This window comes from Chlamydotis macqueenii, chromosome 8, assembly GCF_036417535.1.
Source record: "Chlamydotis macqueenii isolate bChlMac1 chromosome 8, bChlMac1.mat, whole genome shotgun sequence".
NCBI classification, from domain to species: Eukaryota; Metazoa; Chordata; class Aves; order Otidiformes; family Otididae; genus Chlamydotis; species Chlamydotis macqueenii.
This window is the reverse complement of record NC_141563.1, coordinates 38,313,087-38,330,173: the sequence shown is the minus strand read 5'-3', so window position 1 is coordinate 38,330,173 and position 17,087 is coordinate 38,313,087. Positions and strand designations below refer to the sequence as shown.

The 17,087-nt window shown below is 51.7% G+C and overlaps 2 long non-coding RNA genes across 2 annotated transcripts; both read right to left on the bottom strand.

Annotated features, from left to right (window-relative positions):
* Positions 1-3,672: 3,672 nt before the first annotated feature.
* Positions 3,673-7,654, bottom strand: LOC147600022 (uncharacterized). Its single transcript, XR_015259232.1, has 3 exons — positions 7,456-7,654; positions 7,184-7,284; positions 3,673-3,908 (listed from the first exon to the last, which is right to left on the bottom strand). It is a non-coding gene; the product is annotated as an uncharacterized LOC147600022 (long non-coding RNA).
* Positions 7,655-11,211: 3,557 nt separating this feature from the next.
* LOC147600021 (uncharacterized) lies at positions 11,212-14,446 on the bottom strand. The gene is made up of 2 exons (XR_015259267.1): positions 14,160-14,446; positions 11,212-11,808 (listed from the first exon to the last, which is right to left on the bottom strand). It is a non-coding gene; the product is annotated as an uncharacterized LOC147600021 (long non-coding RNA).
* Positions 14,447-17,087: the final 2,641 nt, after the last annotated feature.

Genomic DNA, 17,087 nt, shown 5'->3' with positions numbered 1-17,087 from the left:
GCAAGAAGCAGGGACATCCCTGACTAGATCAGGTTGCTCAGAGCCTCATCCAGCCTGACCTTGAACGTTTCCAGGGATGGGGCATCCACCACCTCTCTGGGCAACCTGTTCCAGTGCTCTACAACTCTCATTGTAAAAAATTTTTTTCTCATATCTAATCTAAACCTACCTCCTTCTAATTTAAACCCATTACCCCTTGTTCTATCGCAACAGGCCCTACTGACCAGCTTCTCCCCATCTTTCCTGTAGGCCCCCTTGAGGTATTGGAAGACCGCTATCAGGTCTCCCCGGAGCCTCCTCTTCTCCAGGCTGAACAGCCCCAACTCTCTCAGCCTGTCCTCATAGGAGAGGTGCTCCAGCCCTCTGATCATCTTTGTGGCCCTCCTCTGGACCCTTTCCAACTGGTCCATGTCTTTCTTGTGTTGGGGACTCCAGAACTGGACGCAGTACTCCAGGTGGGGTCTCACCAGGGCAGAGTAGAGGGGCAGAATCACCTCCCTCGACCTGCTGGCCACGCTCCTCTTGATGCAGCCCAGGATGCGGTTGGCCTTTTGGGCCGCAAGGGCGCATTGCCCACTCATGTTGAACCTCTCGTCTACCAACACTCCCAGGTCTTTCTCCTCAGGGCTGCTCTCAATCCATTCCCCACCCAGCCTGTATTTGTGCCTGGGATTGCCATGACCCAGGTGCAGGACCTTGCCCTTGGCCTGGTTGAACTTCATGAGGTTGGCACGGGCCCACCTCTCCAGCCTGTCCAGGTCCCTCTGGATGGCATCCCTCCCTTCCAGCGAGTCGACAGCACCACTGTGTCATCAGCGAACTTGCTGAGGGTGCACTCTACCCCACTGTCCCTGTCGCCGACAAAGATGTTGAACAGGGGCCGGGCCCAACACGGACCCCTGAGGGACGCCACTGGTGACCGGTCTCCACTTGGACATTGAGCCGTTGACCACCACTCTCTGAGTGCGGCCAGTGAGCAGGACACTGAGACAGTGAGCAAACAAGACCAAAATACATGGACCACAAGGAAAAACAAGGACAGAGAGGTGAAGCAATAAATAATAAGGACAAGGAGTGATACAAACAATTGCGGCAAGTAAGAAACAAAGAGGAATGAACGCAGGGACAGGCAGATATATAATGAAAAAAAAGCAGTGACAGTGAGCAAGACAAAGGGATGGAGTGAGAAAGAGAAGACATTAAAAAGAGAGATAGGAGGGCAGGGACACAGGCCAGCACATACAGGCACAGAGAAGAAAACAAAGCCAGGGAACACACCAGAGAAATGGGGAACACACCACACACCACAAGAAAGAGGGAGAACTGCAAAACCACAAAGAAAGAAAGAGAAAAAGCAGTAGTAGAAGAAGAGAAAGGGAGACAGAACAGGACAGAGAAACAGAGACAAGAGAAGCAATACAGGGAAACAAACAAACAGAAGCGCAGCAGTCTGAGAAACAGAGGGGGCAAGGGGAGGGACAGAAAGGGCGCAGGACGCAGAAAAGCGGATTTGGGGCCCCGAGGGCCTGAAACTCCCCGCACCTCTCGCTGTCAGCCAATTCAGACGCTTCTTTCTCCTTCTCTCTTCCTTTCCTTGAACTCCAGTCACTTGGCTGTCTGCCACCTAAAAGAGGGTATCTCACAGCTCTTCAGAGACAAGATGTCCTAGACACGTGGCCTTGCTCGCTCACGCACTACACATCCGTTCCATGCTTTGCGTTACACGTACAGACCCTGCACTGCACGCTGGGGGTCTAGGCTGCTGCACGCTACAGAGACAAATTCTTCATCACACGGAGAGGCAGCTGCCGGCCAGGTAGCCTTGGGTTTCTTCTTTTTTACCTTTCTCTGGCCTCGCCAGCTTCAGCAGCTCCTATCCAGAGCTAACAAGCGTTCCGCCTGTCTGTCTTCGTGAAGTGCCACAAAGACAGTGATACTGGGCAGAGACAAACCACGCAAGCCTCAGGCGACCACAGTCAACAGCATGCAAGAGCATCTGGAGATGCCTCTCTTTCCACGGACTGCTGCTAACAGCACCTGCGCTAAGAGAGAATCCAACGCATTTGATGACCAACTTAGAGACTTCAGGACAGGGCTTGTGAGCAGCCCAGGGCTACAGGACAGGATTCAGGGGAGGTGCTGGAGCTGGGGGCAGCTGCACAGGACCAGCGGCGCTCAGGGAACCTCAGGTGGAGCTGTGCTGTGTTGGGGGAAGCACCTGGCATCTGTGCCTGCAGCGGGGTCCGCCTCCTTCCCCTCTTCCCTTCTCTCAGCTCTCGGGTAACTCCCCGGGGCTGCCCTCACCCGGCTCCAGCAGACCGGGACCCTGCCGTGGTGGGCGCTTCGAAGCTTCCCCTCCCGCCAGCCCCAGGTGACCAGCGGGCAGGAGACAACCCCGCACCCGCCAAAGGGGCTCCCTCACCTCACTGCTGCTCCTGGCCCCCACCCGCCCCCGGGCAGTGCCCCCCGCACACCGCCCTGCCACGGCACTGGCAGAGGAGCTGCTCTGTCCCTGTGCAGGACTGGCACACCAGTTCTGTGCTTTGCACGCCGAGGGCCCGCCAGCAGTGTGCCCGTGGGGCGGCAGCGGCGTTTTCTTACCGGGAGGCAGCAACAAGCGCGGCAGCACTGCACCGCAGCACCGCATCGCCGGTACTGGCAACCGGCAGCAAGCAGCACGGCAGCGCCTGTGTGGCTCGCACCTGCAGTACCGGGTTTGCTTCGCCAGGCGGCAGCACTGAGCACGGGCGAGTGCCAAACCCCGCACGTGAGGCGCCCCAGAGTGTCTCTGTTCAGTCGGCTTGAAGCCCACAGCAAACCACACAAAAACGAGAACAAAACTACACCGGGGCCGCAGGAGTAGCACATGCTCCACATAAGCCCGAGAGCAATGCGGCGGCGTGGCAGCAAAAACTAAACCTACCTGCACGCACTGGCAAACACAGGATGGGTGCTCGGCCCTGAGTGTGGAAAGACTACACCTCCCAGGATGCTCCGCGGAGCCATCATGGCGGAGCAGACGCCTCGTGCCTCAGGACTTCAGCTCCCGGCATGCTCTGCGAAGCCATAACGGCCAACCGCAAGCCCTGTACCCCAGGACTACAGTTCCCAGCATGCCGCACAAAGCAGCCGTTCCTGTGGGGCACACCGTTACCCCTGCGCCGAGCGCCACTGCAGAGCCTCGCAACCCCCAGCGCGGACGCTGGCAGCCCCCACCGCTGACTGCAGCACGCCGCAGCACGGCCGCGCCCCCGCCACTTCCTGTACCCGCACACAGACCGCGCCAGCCCGGCCGCTGCGCTCCTCGGGGCTTTTTCCGAGACCCGCCGGTCCATCGCCCGGCCCCGCTCACCTTCTCCATCGCTGCAGGCGCAGCCGCAGCCCGGCGGCGCTCGGGACCGCTCCACGCCCCCCGTGGCTCGCACTGGCCCCTCCACGGCCACCCGGGGCGGGGCAGCACCAGCCCCTCCAGCAGCACCCACCCCTTTACAGGGAGGGGCCGCCTCCATCACCCTCACTGCCCGCACCTGGGGCTCCTCCAGCCCCAGCCCACAGCTGGAGCCCGGCAGGAACTGGGGGCCATCGCCTGACCCCCACACTGCATCACCTCCTCCCCTGGGCTCCTCACCTCCCATGGCCCCCGGCAAAGGGAGCAGAAACGCAGCCATGAAGTCAAAGGAGACAGCGCGTGTTTATTCAGTCACGCACATAAGTCCGAGCAGCGAGTCTGCTCTGGAGCTTGCAGCCTCCGATCCCCTCTCCGTGTCACTGGAACGACTGCCAAGTCATTCCAGGAGCCACGCTTGTTGGTTCGGCAGGGAACGTATGGTGGGTCGGCTGCGTCCTGGAGCGCCAGGCTGCTGGGCAGACTTGGAGGCTGCTAAAAACAAAGAGCAGGGCACGGAACACTACAAGAGAAGAGAAGAGGGGCAGCTTGCAAGACAGAGGGGCGTAGCGAGAAAGCACGAGGCAGGAAACAGGATAGCGAGAGAAGGATGGGGACAGAGAAGGACAGGGAGCCTGACAGAGGTGGGCAAAGAAGCAGTGGAGAGAGGAAGAGAGGCAGCAGAAAGAGGGAGAGGGAGCGGGACAGAGACCAGCAAAGAAGGATGGGGAGCAGGATGGAGATGCAGGAAAAACCTGAGCTGGGCAGTACGACAGGGAGGTAAAGACAACTAGGTGCAGGAAGCCAGACCGAGAGAGATGGAGAAAGCTAAAGCCATAACAAGAACAGGGCAGAGAGGGAGGAATGAAACAACAGTGAAACAACAGGGACAGGACGCCAGGACATCAAAGGTTGGACAGAAGAGGTGACAGCAAGGGGACAACACAAAACAAATCATACAGCTGCATGCTTAGAGGGCAGAGAGGGAAGAATTAAGAAACAGGGTCAAGGAGCCTGAAAAAAAGAGAGAGCTGGGAAAAAAAAACAAACAGTGTAGCAATGCATACAGAAAGAACAGGGGCAGAATGGAAAATCAGGTGCATCGGGGAGCCAGAGACGGCAAGCTGGATAAAGGAGAAAAGCGACAGGCTAGAGGGCACAGAGGGAGGAAATGGAAAACCAGAGACTGGGAGCTGGACAGAGAGAGAGGCAGAAATTAAATGGGCAAGTGCGACAGGCCACAGGGCAGAGAGGGAGCAATGGATAAATACGGACAGAGGACCAGGCAGAACACAATGTGAAATAATAGGAACAGGACCAGCCTACAGGGAAGAGGGAAGAATTAAAAAACGGGGACTGGGAAGCTAGACAGAGTGACATGGAGAAAGAAAAAAACAACAGTGACGGCTTACAAGACAGATAGGGAGCCGCAGGCAGAGAGAGATGGAGGGGAAGCAATCAAATAGCGTGCAGCTGCAAGACAGAGAATGTAGAATTTAAACTGAGCATTACAAGCAGGTGGGCTAGCTTTGTGGGTTTAGCCCCTAGCACCCATCACTGTGCAGAAATTACAGAAGTAAATACCTCTGGTCCATGCGTAAGCCTGGCGTACTGCACACTGGGTAAACAAACCCAGATTTGGGACAGCAAGAGGGATAGGGAGCAGGACAGAATGGGAAAGGAAAAAATGCTGGGAGGCTGAACAAAGGCAAAGAGAAACAAAGACAGAAAGCAGGGCACGGGAACGGAAGCAAAATAAAAAAGCAATGGCCTGCAGGACCGAGACGGAGAAATTAAAAAACAACCACGGGGAGCAGCACAGAATGACAGAGAGAGAATAAAAGGACAGAGAGCAGGACAGCTCTGGAGGAAAAATCAACTGTGATAGGCAGTGGGAGAGAGATACCAAAAAAAGAAAAAAAAATAGCGAGGGAAAGAGAAAGGAAAGAAGAGACACCCAGCTGAACAGGGGAGCACAGTTAGAAAAGACAGGAGAGCAATCGGGACACAGAGAGAAAAACAGAAAATAAAGTGGGAGGAAGCAGGGCAACAGGACAAAACCAGGAAAAAATAGGAGTGAGATCTGGACAAAAAAGGGAAAAAAGAAACTGACCAAGGAAAAGAGACAGAAAGAGGGACAGGGAGATGGCAGAGAAAAGAAACAGCAGCAGCAGGATGGAGATGGGAAAAAACCATCAACCTTAGATTGTCAGGAGGACAGAGAAGAACATGAATACAAGCAATGGCCTGCAGGACCGAGACGGAGAAATTAGAAAACAACCATGGGGAGCAGCACAGAATGACAGAGAGAGAATAAAAGGACAGAGAGCAGGACAGCTCTGGAGGAAAAATCAACTGTGACAGGCAGTGGGAGAGAGATACCAGAAAAGGAAAAAAACAGTGAGGGAAAGAGAAAGGAAAGAAGAGACACCCAGCTGTACAGGGGAGCACAGTTAGAAAAGACAGGAGAGCAAACGGGACAGAGAAAGAAACAAACAGACAATAAAGTGGAAGGAAGCAGAGGAAAAGGACAAAAAGAGGAAAATAAATAGGAATAGGAGTGAGATCGGGACAAAATGGCGGGGGGGGAAACACTGACCAAGGAAAAGAGACAGAAAGAGGGACAAGGGAGAAGGCAGAGAAAAAAAATGGCAGCAGCCAGACGGAGATGGGGGTGGGAAAAAAACCTTGGATAGACAGCCGGACAGAGAAGAACATGAATATGAGCAAGGATCGGGACCTCATTGCACTCTATAGCTTCCTGAAGGCAGGTTGTGATGAACAGGGGTTTGGCCTCTTCTTCCAGGCAACAAGCAGGACCCGAGGAAATGGCCACAAGTTGTACCAGAGGAGGTTTAGATTGGACTTGAGGAAAAACTTTTTCTCTCAAAGAGTGGTAAGGCACCGGAACGGCCTGCCCAAGGAGGTGGTGGAGTCTCCGTCCCTGGCAGTGTTCAAGAGGCGGCTTGATGAGAAGCTACAGGATATGGTTTAGTAGCTGTGGCAGCAATGGTAGTGGGAAGACGGTTGGACTAGATGATCTTATAGGTCCCATCCAACCATGTGATTCTATGATTCTATGATTCTATGAAAGGGATATAGCAAGAAACGACAAGACAGGGAGCAAGACAGACAGAACAAAAAAACATTGAAAGAGAGAGAGCATGCACTTGTGAGAGCCACAGGGGTTGGAGAGATAAAGATAAATCTTGAAAGAGCTACAAAGGCACATCAACTTAATAAAAAGGGCCAGGGAACAGCATGAAGGCCCAGAGACAGCAAGGGATGAACAGGATGGAGTGAGAGGCAGAATGGAAGAAAAACAGCAACACCAAGCAAGACAAAGGGATAAAGCAAGAAAGGGAAGAAATGAGAGAGACAGGAAGGCAGGGACTCAGAGCGGCACGTACAGGCACAGGGAGGAAACAAACGCCAGAAAACAGACCAGAGAAACTGCAAAGAAAAAAAGAGAAGGATGCAGACCAGCACAAAGGGAAATAAAAGGAAAAAACAGCGATGGGCTGCAGGACAGAGCCAGAGGGTGGAAAAAAGGAAGAGGAGAGGGGAGAACAAGAGCCCAGATAGAAAAAGAAAGGGTGCTGTACAAGAAGAGAGAGAAGGGGAAAGAGAAAGACTGAGAAAACAAAAAGAAATAGAACAAGAAGAGAGATACAGGGAAGCCAAGAAAATCACAGCAGCGTGAGAAAGAAAAAGGGAAAGAGAGGCAGCTGGGGGAGGGCCAAGGAGGCCCCGAGATGGAGAGGAGGGGAGAAGGGGCCCCGAGGGCCCGGGACTCACCGCAGCTCTCGGCGCTCCAGGGAGAGTTTGCCAGTTCAGCCCCTTCTTTCTCTGCTCTTCCCTTCCTCTTCTGTCACTCCAGTTGCTTGACTGTCCCCAACCTAAGAAAAGAGGGGGATGCGTTACAGCTCTTAGGAGACAAAGCTCCCTAGAAACGTAGCCTCGCTCACCCAGTACTTGACCGTGCCCCCTTTTTAAATTATGTGTACAGACCCTGCGGCGCTCTTTGGCGATCTAGCCTGCTGCGGCCTTCAAAACGGGATCTTCCTCACCCAGAGAGGCAGGCTGTCTCTTGCACACAGCACAGGCAGCTGCCGGTCAGACGGCCTTCAGTTACATCTTCCGGAATACCGATCCACAGTGACAGGTGGCTGCCTTCGTCCGACCGGACTGCGCACCAGCTTGCGGCTTTGCCACCCCCTTGCCCTTGAGAGAGTGGCTACCTGGAGCGGCTCCACAACCACCGCTGCCCAAAACAGCAGAGGAAAGGCACTAAAAAGCAACAACAAAGAACAAAGACAAACTGTCAAGACACTAGGAATGACATCGACAGCCTAAAGCATCAGCCAGGCAGGGCTTGCAGCTGACCTTGTGCCGCGGTTTAACCCCAGCCAGCAACTGTGCTCGCTCACTGCCCCCGACCCTGTGGGATGGGGAGAGACTCAGAAAGGTCAACGTGACAACTCTTGGGTCTTGAGATAAAAACAGTTTAATATTAAGGAAAAAAACAACCACCACTGGTAAGGAAAAGCGGAACAAAAAAAAAAAAATACAGCAAAAGAAAACCCAAGACATGCAACTGATACAAATGAACACACTTGTAAGTTTCTAACGAAAACATTTAGAGTGTTTTCATTTTAGAATGGAAACAATCTCCATAAAAGTTGGGGGTGGGGGCACTGGGCAAGTTGGGGAACACAGGCAGCGCCCCCAGGATCCCAAGACAGAGGGGTCATGGGGAGGCAGCGCCAAAAAGGGGGGCGTCGAACAGGGACACAAAACAAGAGCACAGGGCACGCAACGGGCAAAACACAGGGGAAAAAAAACTCACAAGGGAGGAAAACCTCACACGGTGGGGGGGTGTTTTAGTGAAAAGCATTTGCAAGTGATACAGGGAATTAACGGTCTGCTAAATATTGCTTGATTTAGAAGACTGACTGTCTGCATACTGCTTGATTTAGGAGACTAACTGTCTGCTAGACAATGCCTAACAATCCTCTTGGCCTTGAAACTCACTTAAGCTTATCAGGGACTGGTACTTGTCAAGAAACTGGTATTCAGTCAAGGACTAATATGTCAAGCAAAGGACATGATAACAGGAGTCGTTCAGAAACTGCTGAAATCCCCAGGTGAAAGGAGAGCATGGGTGAATGACTGAAGTTCATCTAGAGGAAGATCAGACCCCTGAAGAAGTAAACGACCACCAGAGACAGATCTGAAATGCTAACGCAAGTGGTTTTTTAATAACCCCGCCTCGCTTATGCACATGTATGTCTACAACTCGGAGAGAGTTATAAAGCAGGCATGTTTATTTGGCACCAGGTGCGTGGGGGATTGCTTCTCCAAAAGCATGCACACTGACAGCACATTTTTATCCGGTGCAGGTACACACATTCCTAGGATGCGCATCGGGATGCCGGCACCTGCGCATGCGCGTCCCCGTGCCGTTATTCGGGCGTGCACGTTCGGTGTCCGTTACCCGCGCATGCGCTGTCGGGTAGCTGTGCCTGCCAGGGGAATGGCAGAGCAACACGCGTGCGCGGTATGGTCTCGGCTCCTGCGCATGCGCGAATCACGAGCTGCAGTTCCCCCTTTTAGTCACCAGGCGGCAGCAGCGAGCTTGGTGACGTGTGGGCACTGCGCATGCGCGACTCCCGAGCTGCAGTTCCCGCTTTCCGTCACCAGGCGGCAGCAGCCCCCTACCGCTCCGGTCCTGGGTGTTCAGCCGGACGAGCCACGGCCGGTTCCTCCCTCCCGTTCGCGCCGTCCGCAGCCGGTCACCACTTACTGGGGTACTGGGCTTGCATTTCTCTGCCCTTTTCCCCTGCCCAGCCCGGGCAGTGACGTTCGTGGCCTCTCTACCAGAAAGCGCCCCCGCATCTCTAGAGCTGCGTGACGGCACCGCCCTCCCCTCCAGCGCCTGCAGTGGACGCGGAGCAGAGACGGCGCTGCTGTTCGGTGGCCCGAGCAAGTGACTGCAGCGCCCTGCAGGCTCCATCTCCGCTCCGCACTGGAGCTCTGCGCTCCTTGCCGCTCCTGCCAGCACGCGTCACAGCGTCACTGTGCTGCCTGCCGCACACGGCATGGGGCGGCTGGAGGGGCTGTTCTGCCACTGCACGACGAGCAGCTCAGCGCCTTTGGCTGCCTCATTTGCCTCCTTAAAACAATCACTTCAGCGCTCTGTCTCCTTATTTCAGACACCAGCGCTGGGAGAAATCCAGCTGTCATCTCACTTTGACGCAAAAGGCTTTTGGAGTAAGAGGCGAGAGAAAGGGGCCTGCTGGGTGCCTTGAGAGGCAGAATGGCTGTGGATTGTGCTGAGGCTGTTTTGCTCTGTCTTTGGCAGAATTATTTCCCTGAAGCTGGGGGACAGGTACGTTTGCACAGCACAAGTACTGCTGCTCATGGAGCAAAAGGCACTGTAAAGCAGGAATGAAGAACGAGGCGGGGCTATCAAGATGGGGGGAATAACATGGGCAGCCTAAAGCACCAGCCAGGCAGGGCTGGCAACTCACTTTGCATTGTGGTTTAACCCCAGCCGGCAACCAAGCACCACTCAGCTGCTCGCTCACTGCCCCCGCCCTTGTGGGAGGGGGAGAGAATGAGAAGGGTGAAAGTGAGAAAACTCGTGGGTTGAGATGAAAAGAGTTTAATAACTAAAAAGAAACAAACCACCACCATAACTTGTGAGGTAAAGAGTAAAAAAAATAACAAAGACAGAACAATAAACCCCCAGAAAGAGAAGTGATAAAACTGAAAACAATTGCAAATTATCAATTAAAACAACTGAGATGGAGTGAGGTGCAGGGAAGCAGGTGGGAGGTTTCAGTTTGGGGGTGGTGGGGGGCAGGCATCACCCCAGGGTCTGCAGGCAGAGGGGTTACGGGGGGCAGGGTCAAATATCAGGAGGCAGAGCAGGGGTGGAGGGGGGAGTGAGGGCATGAGACAGGAGGGCAGGGGGTGCACGGGGGGGGGCAGTCACAGGGGAACGTTTTGGCAGAAAGCATTTGGGAGGGTGCAGAGCCAGAGGTGGACAGGTGGGACGGACATGAGGCGGGGACGAATGGGGACGGACGGGGCGGGGGTGCAGGTAGAAAGGTGCATGGGGGGAGGTGCACGGGGATGACGTACACCAGGGGGTCCGCTTGGGATAATCCACAGCAGACAACTCACCTGGGATGACCTGCAACGGATAATCCACTCCAGGTAACTGACTCAGACCGGGTAATCCACGCCGGGTAATCCCCAGGACTGTCTCCATCTGCCAGCCTTTCACCCCAGATTATCCCCAGATTGAGGTGGTGTTTTTCTTTTTTGCTTTCCCATAATATTATGTCTGGGTTTCCGGCATTTTGCCAAAATATTCAACTTCGGGGTTTTTCGGCACTTTTCCACAGCACAACAATTGGCAATTTTTGCTTTTGGTTTTGTGCATGAAAGTGGGGGGATGTGAGGGGGTGCTTTCCAGCTGCACAAATCCAGGCTGATCTGGCTTTCCTGGGAGCCTCAAATTAGGATTTTTTTTTTCCCCTCAAACTGATTTTAATTGGGTTCCCCCCGATTGCAGACCCAGATTCAGAGTTTTGGGTTATGTTTGTGCTGCATTGGCAGCTCCCTCTGTGTGCATGGCCCCACAGGTGAAAATCCCCAAATCAAGATAGGAAAACGAGGGAAAGGAGAAGGGGCAGCTTTTGAAAGCACTTTTCTCTCTTCAATAGCGATGGGAGGGAGCAAGTTTTTAAATCTTTTCTGCAAATAGGGTTTCTTTCTATTTTAAAAACCTTACCTAGCACAGACATTCATACGTATCTATTTACACACACGTTTCATATATATTATCTATTTACACTTATATATAATATCCATTTAGACCTCTATATTTACACTTCCATACATTTACACTTATGCATCTATTTAGGCTACTATCTCTTTAGACTTCTGTACCGTGGCACTCCAATACCTTTTTGGACTTCTCTATTTAGACCTCTATGGCTACTTACAATGATACCCATTTAGACTCTGTTTTCTGTTGACACGTACGCATCATCTCTACTTAGATGGCAGATAACATCTGCTTACACTTACTATGACAGACACAGTAAGCGCAGACCGCTCGCCCTGTAGGTGCCACGTCTCTCGCTCTGGCTCTGCTCCGCAACCCTCCCCCTCCGCCCCCATGCCAGGACGGGCTCCCCAGGCCACCAACTGCCCCTGGTCCCTGTTGGCCCCGGGCTCTCCTCAGCAGCCAGCCCTTGCTGCTGCACCCGCGGGGCACTCGCTGAAGAGAGAGTTGGGAGCCTCCGGACGTAGGGCTGGGACCTCACCCTCAGTACGCTGAATGACTGGCAGGCAAACCTGGGCTGGGGGGATCTACCGAGCACCATGAGACGCTGACAACCAGACACCTGAAAAACAAAAATCCCAAATTGTATTTCAGCAGGTTAAAAAAAAAAAATGTAGCACAGAAGAAAGTAGAGGAATTCAGTCAGAACAAGGGATAGGACAGCAGTTGAGCTAATGGAGGATTCTACGTAAACAGGTCAGCTCAAAATACAACACATCTTTAAAAGCTAGAGCGATCTGAATGCTTAAAATCAGTATTAAGAATAATTGAGATTATTTTGAACACATTCATAGCGTAACAGTAACAACTCTTACTGGTGTTGGAAAACATCTCCCCCTTCCTCTCAGCACCGCTGCAGAGAGCCTCACCCCTGCCAGGCTGCAGGACAAAGGTGTACGGTCAGCAGTATCTACGCTCACGGATCCACCGCAACAGCCCTTGCGCTGCTGCTGCACATCTTGTTTGCTTGGACAATAAAGCTGAAAGTAAATCGTAAAACTCTAAAGAGTAAAATGTAAAATAAAGAACATATCTCATTAATTCACTTTATGCTAAAAAGATGTGTTTATAAAGTTTACATAAATCCAATTTAAATGCTTGTACTAGAAAAGTATGTGATGTTCCTTTCGCATTAATTTAACTCATGGAGCCGTGAACGGATATAATTAAATTATCTGTCTCTGAAATACACAGTTACCACTTGACTAGGGTTTTTTTTGTGTGTTACAGAATTAGGAGGGGCATCTGCCCTAGGGCTGCACTGCCCAGGAGAGCTGCTGCTGAACCGCCAGGGAAACTCGCAATTGAAAGTGAGATGGAATTAAAGTACTTCAGAGCGCTCCATCAAAAGATTGGGAAAAGAACCCTGTAACATTCAGTTGCCTCTTTTTAAACACATAGAACAAATACCTAACTGCTTAAGTACACCCAATAAATTGTATGCAGTTACAGTTTAAACAATGCAAGCCCATTTGTAGATTACACAATTTTAACTTTTTTTTTTTAAGTTTTATTTACAAAAGAAAAAGGAGTGAGAGAAGAGATTCCTCATACAGTTTTACTTTCAAAATAAAAGAAAAAACAAACAAACCAAATCCCTAGTTCTGCAATACATAAGGCTACCAAAAAGGACTGGCAGATTTGCCAATGCCTTTGGCCATACCGAAGCATGCAGAGGAACTCATTTTTACGTCATCTCACCCGTTACAACCGAGAACCCAAAAACCTGTGCTGCCATCAACTTTAGGAAGACAGTGCTGTGCTTAGGTGTTTGGAAGGAAATTGACTTGCTTTAGTTTTTCCGTGTTTTCTTTGTTGGTTGGTTGGTTTTGATTTTTTATTTTTGCTGTGTCTGTTTGGCTGTTGGGTTTTTTTTTTTAGAGTGAAAAGTCTTGTTGCTGATGACTTCTACCGTCAAATGCACCACCTCTGAAGATCCGCTCTGATGGGAAGTTCATAAAAATGCAACTTCTTTGAATGAGAAGGATTGATGAGAAGGATTTTTATTTCTAAACCACCACAAAAATCCTTAGAAACTCCAGCTATTTGCAACAGTCTGGGCTTTTGATAAGGTCATAAATCGATTGTTGTCATAACTTGAGTCTTACTATTAAGTGTCATAGATGCACATTGTAGAAATATTAATTAGTTTGTATGACTAATTACTTAATAACTCTTCTAAGCAGCATACAAAGAAGAGCGGACTTGAAGAGGGCATGTGGAGTCTGAAAAGCACCCTTCTCTCTCAGAGACCACCTCAGACGTTGAATTCTGTATGGTGCATGCCGGCCTCCTGAATTTCAGGGTCTTAATAACCAGGCCCCAACCTCCAGAGAGCGTCCACAGACCCTGCCCACCCCCTGCTTATCCCCACAGCCCTCCCATCCCCCCGTACAAGCAGCTGCCCTGGCTTACGCTTTTGGCGCCCACACCAGCTCACTTAGTGCCCATTTCTGAGCCCAAAAACCCAGCTTCTGAGCCTGTTCTCAAGCAGCAAAAGTGCAGGACTGGATCTCTGTTTCTGAGCCCAAAGCCACACAATTCAGTCTGTTTCTGATCCCTAAAATCAGCCACAGGAGCCTCTTTTCAAGCCCCAGAAACAGAAGACCTAGTCTCCATTGTCAGGGCCCCAAATCAGCCTTCTGACTCCCTTTGCAGTCCCCATGTGGTATGTGAGGAGTGCAGCCACCCCACAGCCCTGACCCCCAGGGCCCCACATGCAGTTCTGGGAGTGCCTGGGAACAGAAACTAAAACAATGGCCTGACTGGTGCTATGCCAAAATGCTATTGCAAATCACTCATTACTTTGCACCTTCATATTAAAAAAAAAAAAAAAAAAAAGGAATCTCATAACGTAGTCATATAGCCACCAGTCACACCTTGCCTCGAATACCACACACCAACCCACCTTACCTCGCTCTACTCACCTCTCCTCCATCGCCCTACACAGCTCGTCCCTCTGCATCTGTAAGAAAACTGATATCAAACAAGTCACCCGGATGCAGAGTGACAGCTTAACAACTCCAGAGGTCTTCTTTCGATTTAAGAGTAGCAACTAGACTCCAACTAAAGCCTGCCATTAAGCAACATAGAGAATCCAAACATTAGGCCTGACACATACAAGCTTGGACACCTTTGACATTCCATCTGCTTAACTAGCACTCTGGCTGCCTCTCCCACGCAGCTCTGGTCATCCCCTCAGTGCCTGCAAAATGCTACAGAAACCACCCTCCTCACCCGCTGCCGACAGCCACTCAATCTGAGATGACTGTACAACCTTTGCCTCAACAGTCTGGCACATCAATATGTTCTCTATAGACTCTTATCACCAATCCACCTAACACCTGACTGGGAAGGGCAGCTCCAAGCCAAACACACACGTGCACAGATCGACACTACACAGAACACTGCAAACAACGCATCTCTAATGTGAGAGAAAGCCCTCAGCAACAAGAACGACACCCGGACGGAAATTATTGTCAATGAAGAAGACCTGCAGGACCCGTGACATGAGGAGGCTCTGGGCCAACGCCAGAGAAAGAGCAGAACGTCACGGGCTGTGACAAGAAGCCTTACTGCTATTCTTCCCCTGACTAACATCACTATGCCCCCAGGCAGAGCAGCTCCAACCCAGATACATGTGCAGAATGACACTGCACACAAATGATGTGACCCAGAGACATAAGATGACTCTCGTCAAGAAGAAGGACTCCCGGAGGGAAGACAGCTTCAGGTGAGAAGACCTAAGGGGTCACGAGGAAAAATCTACAGCTCCTGCAGAAAAGTCCAACACCAGGACCCATGACAAAAAGATACTGCCACAACAGCAACTGTGAATACGCGAGAAGCCAGGCTGTAAGAGCCAAGATGAAAAGGATATAGACAAGAAGTAGTCCCAGAAAAGAGCTCTGGGAAACAGATCACTTGCCAACAGATACGCGGGTGCATCCTCGATCACTGCAGAGAGATGGCTACCCATAAACTTCAGAGATGCGAGACGCTCAAGGCAGCTCTGTGCACTGAGCTTTTATCACAAGAAATGAAGCGCTCAGCGAGAATTATGCTCATGAGTTGAGGCACACGAGACCCTCCATACAGCGACCAAAGTGCCTGCCTGGCACAAAGAACAATGGGAACATCGAGACGCGAGTAATGTATGGTATACTACACAGAACACAAACGACACAAACTTCATAGTAACACACACACAGGCTGGAACTGCCCTGCCCGGCGCACGCTTGCAATCTGCATTAAGGATCCCAGACCCTCCCCATTCTGACGCTCTCTCTGCCCAAACGCGTCCTACCCTGAACCGCCCTCTCCCCTGCGCCAAATGTAAAACCCCTCCCTAACACCCTGTGCAGAGATCGCATCAGGCCCTCAGCTTCCCTTAGAGAGGGCTGGGGGTCCGAATCCATCCTCATCACAGACCCCCTAGGCTAACAAGGATGTCACTACGATCATCCAGTTCCTCTTCATCGCCTGCAAAGAGAGAGAGGACCATCAGGCAGTTTCATACCAGTCAACACCAATCTCCTCCACAACGATAGCCTCCTTGAAAGCGCCAGTGTTCCGATCGCTCCATTTAACCGTGGATGTTGTGGCCAGTGTCACCTAGAAAACCTAACACACAAAGTGACTGTTGCATCCAAAAGTGGTCATTCGCCCGCAAACAACTCCAGGGCTCAAAAAAACCCCACTGCTATAGTTTGGTGTCACACCTTGCCTGACACACTTGGGAGCAGATGCCCCGCTACACACACAATTTTGAGAGAGTTGATTTGCCCCTTCAAAACACAGAGGGTTAACAGGTCATATAGGCACCCACAACAGAACCGTTCCCTCCATCGTCTCAGGCCACCTGACCTTCTTACAGTGCTCCGCTCCACGTCTCCCTTTGGTGGCTGGCTCCCTACTGTGCATCTGCAACAATGAAATAGATCAAAGTCAACTGGATGCTAACAAATACCCCAACAAACAGTTAACCCTCCCCATTCTGACTTAGTCGCACCACCAACCTTGTGGATCTGTGCTCTGCATTCTGATCTGCCATGCTGAGTCAGCTACATCAGCAAGTTCAAGAAAAAGAAAAACAGTAATAGCCTCTTACGAGAGGTATAGCCCTGTCACTCTTCTTTCCCTCACCCCAGCAGTCACGTCCCAGTCTCACCCTTTCCCCCAGCAGGCTAACACGGCTCCGCTCTCCTCCTGTGCCGCACCTCTGGGGTCAGTGGCACGTGAGGTGCCCACTTGTACAGTCTGTCAATCTCCAACGTCTCAGGACCCTTGCACGTAGGCAGCAACCTTTGATTGCTACATAGCAGATAAGCTTTGTGCAGGAGATGGCTGATTCCATTCTCATGAGCAGGAAACTCTGCAAGACCCTGCTTTGCCTTTTGGTGACAGCGGCCCTTACCAGGGTGCCTCGAATCTCTTCATGCATCTCTAGGAAAATCAGATACAATTACTTAAAAATGTCTGGCCAATACGATATGATCTCAAAACATGCATACCCCATGCTATCCCAAAACCAGTCAGATGCAGGCTTCCTCCCCGACAAAACTCACATCCTTGACACACACACACACAAAACAGAACAACATTACACCAAACAGCACAAAAACCTTACCCTCTGACACACTCTGAAAGGCATCGGTACACACCCACAAAATATACACTTGCGCTATCAACCCACGTCCTGGTCTTGCTCTGGGTCAGCCCTGCAAAGACGGGAGGAAGCCCAACACTACCTCCCCAGGCAGCCCCCTTTACAGGGCCAGCCCCACCCTCAGCCTCACTGGCCCCACCTGGGGCTGCGCCAGCTGGAGCCCATCAGGAGCA